The sequence below is a fragment of the Pongo pygmaeus genome, chromosome 9 (assembly GCF_028885625.2).
Source record: "Pongo pygmaeus isolate AG05252 chromosome 9, NHGRI_mPonPyg2-v2.0_pri, whole genome shotgun sequence".
Taxonomy (NCBI): Eukaryota; Metazoa; Chordata; class Mammalia; order Primates; family Hominidae; genus Pongo; species Pongo pygmaeus.
This window is the reverse complement of record NC_072382.2, coordinates 5,729,984-5,737,164: the sequence shown is the minus strand read 5'-3', so window position 1 is coordinate 5,737,164 and position 7,181 is coordinate 5,729,984.

Genomic DNA, 7,181 nt, shown 5'->3' with positions numbered 1-7,181 from the left:
GTATTGTGTCCCACACCAACCTGCTGGGGCTGCCACAGGGAGCAGGGAGAGAGGGGGAGAAAGTAGTTGAGATTCTGCTTCCTCCCAGCCTCCACTCTCACCCTGGGGCCTCCCATTGGCTGAACCTACCCAGAAGCCAGAGGGCAAAGGACTCTGGGAAATGTAGTTCCCTTTGGCATGTGCACAGGCAGGGCAGGGTTAGCAAACCACTTACATGCCCAGATGATGGCTTACTCTTTTCCTTCAAGTGTCTGCCCAAATGTCATCTGCTGGGAAATGCCTTCCTTGACACCAAACCACCCCCTCAACCCTGCCAACCTGGCCTGGCTCAGCACTCTCTATTCTTCTGCTAGCCTGCCTTTATTTTTCATTATAGAACTTAGTACCAGCTGATGTTGCTTTATGTATCTATTTATTGGATTGTCTGGTTCTATCTTTAATTGGATTATGTAGTTCTATTTTTTATTTATTATATTGTCTGGTTCTATTTTTTATTAATTGGATTGTCTGGTTCTGTTTTTTATTTATTGTCTAGAATGCAAGCCCACAAGGGCAGGCCATCTGTCTGTCTTGCTCTCTGTCTTGCTCATTTGAGAACAGTACCTGGAACACAGTAGGTGCTCAATCACCATTTCTGGGTAGATAGAATCTTCTCCCAGGTCTTCTCTTCTTTGGGTACATATCCTTAGTTTCTTCAGCCATTCCCCAGGACATGCTTTCTGGCTGGCCCCTGCACTGGTCGGCTTCTCCTGGCCCAGCCCTCTGGGCAAGGCAGGACTTGGTGAGGGCAGTCCCAAGGTGCCAGCGCATCCTGCCTTGAATCCAGTGGCCAAGTGGCCACCAACAGACACAGGCTTAACTTAGCTTCTCTGCAGCTGGTTGAGCTCTCAGTTCTGTTCCATGTGCAGCTCATTGAGCGCTGGGCTCCAGGCCAGTTACCAGGGAGGAGCATGTGGGCATCACTCTTGAGGGGTTAACAGGTCATTGTAAGAGCCAGACACAGATGCAGTCTCTACTTCTGAGGACAGTCCCGGGGCCAAGGCTTATTGAGCGATCCATATGGGCTGGGGGTCTTTCTAAGAACATTCCATGCATCCCTTCATCTGCTCTTCACAAACATCCTTCAGGAAGGGGCTGTCATCATCCCTGGGCTTCAGAGAGGCAAAGCAACTTGCTCCCACCCTTGAGCTGGTCAGTGGGCATCTGGGGTGTGGAACTGGTTGGTCTGACTGGGGGGCCCTCATCCCTTCACCCCTAGGCAAGCTGTCTTCTGGGCACTGCCAGGCTGAATAGGCAGATGCCCACTACAGAGGGTTAAAGACCTGTGGGGACATAGGATGGGTGGGGAGTTCTGCCCTGGTGACACTGAACTCAGCCTTGAGGCTGCAGAATGTGTTGTGGTGGCGGAAGGTGGGGGGGCTTCCATCTGGGGGCAGGGCTGAGGACCTTGTGTAGGGTGGGACTGGGGAGGGTGGGTTTGGAGAGCTGGGCTGCTGGAGGAGGGGGATACCTGGTTGCTGGATCCTGACTGCTTTCGGGAGAAATGAGCTCTTGCTTGCAAAGAAACAGCTGTTTGGAGCACTGTGTGCCTAGATGTTTTTACGCATGCCACACAGAATGCCGGAGAGCCTGACTCCACATTCTCTACGTATTTATTGCAAAATAACCTTATCCTAAGAATAACAGGAAAAATTTCACCCACATTCCCACTACCCTGATAAATCAACTGTCTACATTTTTCCCGTTCCCCTCCGGGCCACACGCTTGTGTGGACATGACTTTGAAGTCACAGTCAAAGAGCAATTGTGTTTGTGCATTCATTTGTTCAGCAAAGACATTTCCCAAGTACCTGTCTCCTCTGTATCAGGAAACTGGCTCCTAAAACGAATGGCTTATATTTTCCTTTAGAGTTTTACCACCTATGCAAATATCCTTTACTAATCAGGGTATATTAACTGTTTTAACAAGCAACCCACTAATTGTAGCACCCTAATTCAGTACATGTGTATCTCTTGTTCATGACAGTGCAGGGCAGGTTGGGTTGGGCTCTGCTCCATGCAGCCATGCAGGGACCCAGGCCTTTTTTTCTGAGTGGCTCTGCCATCCCCTACAGCCATGGAGTTCTCCATTTGGTGCACTGCATTGGATCAGCAGAGGAGCAAACAGAGAGAAAGAGCAGGCTGGATTGTGTAGGAAGCTTTTTAAGGCAGGCCTGGAGGTAGTAAATGTCATTTCCATCGCATTCTGTTGGATGGAATGCAGACATGTACCTGTACCTACCTGCAAGGGAGGCTGGGAAATGCAGTCCAGCTGAGTGTCCAGGAATGGGGAACGAACAGGTTTGGTGATCATCTGGCCAGCATCTACAAGCTTACAACACATTGTTTAGTTCTAAAAAATTGAAGGAAGCACAAAGCAAATTGTGTAAGGAAATGGCAATGTTGTCACCAAGAGTTGAAAGCTCCAAGAAAAATATAAAATACAAAGGCCAGCTGAGTTCTGGCAAACTCAGGGCAGCGAGCCAGGCTCTGCCCCTCTCTGAGAGAATTGAAGGTCAGACTGTCAATGGGCAAAGGCATGAGTGAGCCCTGGGAAATTGAGATCTCATGATAGCTAGGCTATCTGATGAGACCTCTGGGATCATGGCAGAAGGATGGCTAAAGAGAGCAGGTTGCTTTGTATCATCTACTTCTAAGCTCACCGTGGCCAGTTCCTGCTCTCAAGAATAGATCAAAGTTCTCAACTGGTGGAGGCAGCCCAGCAGGAGAAAGAGCAGGAACTTTGCCAGCCTCTGGTCAACATAAGCCAAGCAAAGATAAGACCCTTACCCTGTACTCTGTCCTTTCTTTCCAAAAGTGTGTTCCATGAAATGTTGGCAGATGCACCAAGAAAAGAACGTGTTCTGGAGTCAGATAAGTTTGAAATGTTGTGGGATTTATAAGGGCAACTGCAATGAGTTCCAAGGCCCAGAATTCCAAGTTCTGGGTGCATTCAATGTCAGGTGGTCACTAGGCCATGGCACTTAGGAATGCTTCTAGGCCACACCTTTTTTCTTAAAGAGAAAAAAGAAAGGCCCCTCTGCTGGGGCTCCCTCACTGCCCTGTACTGTGAATTCTCTGAAGCCTTTGTCTGCACCCCAGTCCTTGCCCCCAACCCTCCCGATGTCCTGTGTCCATTCCTGCTGACTCCACTTTAAAGCACCCTGGTTTGTGGCCCAAGGCTCTCCCTGGCTATAGTGGCCTCTTTTTTTCACTTAATAGAATTTTAAACCTGAAGTGTAATTTACATATGGTAAAAGACATAAATGCTAAAGTGTATATCTCAACGTGATATACATGTAACCATCAAATTAGAGACCAAGTTACAGCATTTTCTAGCATATCAGAAATCTGTCGTAGGGACTAATTTCACTAACTTCTCTCTCCCCCAGGTACCCACTGCCCTGATTTCCATCACCATAGATGAGTTTGGCCTGTTTTTGAATTTTGTATGAGAGAAACATACAGCATGTTCCTCTTTTCATGTCTGGCTTTGTCTCTTAGCATGGTGCCCATCAGGTCCATCCATGGCTGTGTATATCCACTGTCCATTCCTTTTCATGGTGAACGGGCTTCCACTGGGCGGACATGCAAGGTCTACTGTGGACAGACATCTTGGTTGTTTTCGGGTTTTGATGATTTTGAATAAAGCTGCTATGAACATTCATGTACAAGTCTTTTGATGGACACGTATGCTAAGTTTTGTACTATGGGCTTAGTGTGGAGCTGCTGGGTCCTAAGGTAAGTAGCAGCTTATCTTTATCAGAAATTGTCTTACAGATTTCCAAAGTGGCTGCACCTACATACATGCCTGCAAGCGTGCGTGAGTCCCAGTGGCTCCAGACATGGTCAGTGTATTTATTTATTTATTTATTTTGAGATGGAGTCTCACTGTGTTGCCCAGGCTGGTGTGATCTCAGCTCACTGCAACCTCCACCTCCCAGGCTCAAGAGATTCTCATGCCTCAGCCTCCCAAGTAACTGGGACTACAGGTGCACGCCACCACACTCAGCTACTTTTTGTATTTTTAGTGGAGATGGGGTTTTGCCATGGTAGCCAGGCTAATCTTGAACTCCTGACCTCAGGCGATCCCCACATTTTGGCCTCCCACAGTGCTGGGATTATAGGCGTGAGCCACTGTGCTGGCTAGTCAGTCTCTTTAATGCTCACCATACTGATGGTGGTGTGGCTACCTGCTGTGACCAGCATGTGTTTTAACCGATCCTAAAGTGCATATTCAATACCAGTCCCATAAAGAATCCCTTGCCAGGGATTAGGGACATGTTGTTTCTTCTGGAAGCCTTCCCTGGCCCCAGGCTGGGTTAGGTGACCTCCTCAGGGCCCCCACAGCCCCGTGCACCCGCCCCTGTCACACATCTTGTACTATCATCACCTGCTTGAGTTTTCCTCTGGCCCGTGAGCTCCCTGTGGACTGAAATGGAGTCTTATTGTTAAAATCTTGTTGTATAGCACAGATGTGGTACAAAAAAGGCACCCAAACGTCTATCTGTTGGAGAGAAAGAAAGAAGGAAGTGGGGGGACGGAGGAAAAGAGGAAGGAGGGAACAAAGGGAGAACAGAAGGAAGAAAGAAGAAAAAGGAGGGAAGAGAGGAGAGAGAGGGGAAGGGAAGGGAAGAGAGAGGGGGGAAGGGAAGGGAGGAGGGATGGAAGGAACAGAGAAAAAGGAGGTAAGAGAGGAAAGAAGGAAGAAAGGAAAGCAGGGAAGGAGGGCTGGATGGAGGGAATTTAAAAAAAGAGGGAAGGAGGGAAAGAGGAAGGAAGGAGGGAAGGTGGGGAGAAGAGAAGGAAGGAGGGAAGGAGGGCAGGTTGGATGGCGCCTTGGGACAGGCCCTGTGTGAGCCTCAGCACAGCACTCCCGGCCACCTGTGCACACAGACACACGATCCCATGGGAGCTGGTGCCCAGCACTGCTGTGTGTAAACAGAGCCTGGCCCCTTCTTCCAACGCTGGCCTTTGCCTCCCGGTGGAAACCCAAGCTCCAGCCTGGGACAAGGGTTGGCAGATGTCTGTGAACAGGGCTGTCTGCCTTTGCCGATAAGAGTCCTCAGACAATGGAGCGGCCTGGCTGGGAACTCCCTCCGTGCAGAGACTTCGACAGACCCGGGCCCCCACTCTCCCACCTCTTGGAGCCATTTCTGCGGGCCTGTGCCTTCTGCCTTCTCCTGAGGCCCCAGCACCAGTTCCAGTTCCCCTCCCGTCTAAGCCCATTGCTGATGGGTGATGATCAGGGCCCCCACCTTGCACAGCATGGGCCAGGAGCTGGCCCGTGTGGTCTCTTTGTCCATGGCCTCATGACAGCGTGGTGTGAGGCTTTCCTCCAAAGCACCCCTGAAATGTGGAGACACTGAAGCCAAGGAGGTCAAAGGGCAGCCTCAGTCGCTAGTGTCTCTGCCATGAGGGCAACCGGACCCAGATGTGGCTGCAGTTCTGAGCCCATCAGCGTCCCCCTCACTGTGCATGCTCTGAAGGCAGGCATGGGCACCTGCAGGGCACGTGGCACCCCAGAAAGAGCCCACCCCGATAACCCACTTGCACTTAGTGTCCTTGGATACTGATTCTGTGAGGACCGTCCTCTCTCCTGGAGACCAATCACAGAAGGGAATGCTAACACATTGAGTGCCCTACAGACCAACTCGTCTAATCCTCATCATCACCGTGGCCTGCATCACCTCCAGGATGTAAGTGAAGGCATCAAGATGACTTTCTGAGGTCCAGGTGGCCACAGTTTGTGGAGATGGGCCTGCCTGGTGCTACCCTTCTGGTTTCCCTCCCTCCGTGTCTGGACCTGTGGGAAGGGTCTCTCCCTTGGATAGCAGGAGAGGTGGAAAGACCCCAGGGGTGTCTGTCCTGTTCTCTTCTCAGTGCGCCCCCATAATTGGTCTGCACTTTCCCTGCCAGGCCTTGAATGGGAGAATCAGATCAACAACCGAGAGTCCTCTAGCTCAGGCGAGACTCCGTGGCTGCAGCCGTACACACTAGCCGTTCACAAGGCCATCACACTCTAGGTCTTGGTTCAGAAGCTGCTTCTTTCAAAGGGGATGCATTCATGAGGGCCCCTTATCTGTGCCCTCCCTGGCTGTGCTCCTTTCCCTTCCCCTTCCTCTAAGAGCTGCTGTGAAAGCCCAACCACAGGCTCTGGAGCAAATCCACACGGGACTCAAGAAGGAGGCTTGTCTTTCTCTTGCTGGTGTAGTTTTCACCTAGCACCTTTCCCCAAACTCCCCACCCCCACTCCACACAGAGGGGCACCGAGTCTCATGACCAGCAGCATGAATGCACACAAGGCTGGAGGGAAGAGGGGGAGCTCTATTTCCAGTGTTGTCACTGAGCCGGTTTTAAAAACGAGGGCGAGATGAAGAGGCTTGTTCTCACTGTGGCCACAATAACGCTGCGTAACACACGGTTCTCAAGCTCAGAGACATGCAGCAATCAGAGTTTATGTCCTGCGTGGGTCTGTTTGGCCGAAGTGGCTCAGCTCCAAGGGACAGGTCTGTGGGTTGGTTGGGGTTTGGCTGATCTAGGCTGGGCTCGGTTGGGTTCGGCTCTGGGTCACGGCATGGTCCATGTGTCCCCTCTTCCCGAGACCAGCAGGCTCCCTGGGCATGATCTTCTCACAGCACTGGTTGAAATGCAGGGGAGCAAGCCCAGTCCCAAACTCTCTTTCTTTCTTTCTTTTTTTTTTTTTTTTGAGATGGAGTCTTTCTCTGTCACCCAGGCTGGAGTGCAGGGGGGCGATCTTGGCTTATTGCAACCTCTGCCTCCCAAATTTAAGCAATCCATCTGCCTCAGCCTCCTGAGTAACTGGGATTACAGGCACCCACCACCATGCCTGGCTAATTTTTGTATTTTTAGTAGAGTCAGGGTTTCCCCCATGTTGGCCAGGCTGGTCTCGAGCTCCTGACCTCAAGTGGTCCACTGGCCTCGGCCTCCCAAAGTGCTGGGAGGCCACTGCACCCGGCCACAAAACCCTCTTTCCAACCTTATTTGCCTCTATCAGCAAACTCACCTGGTTCAAGATGAGTCCCATGGCCAAGCCATGCCTGTGGGGAAACTGTAAAGTCATGTGGCAAAGAGTATGGATAAGGGGCAGCCTATAGGATAGGCGCCATGCTGCCATCTGGG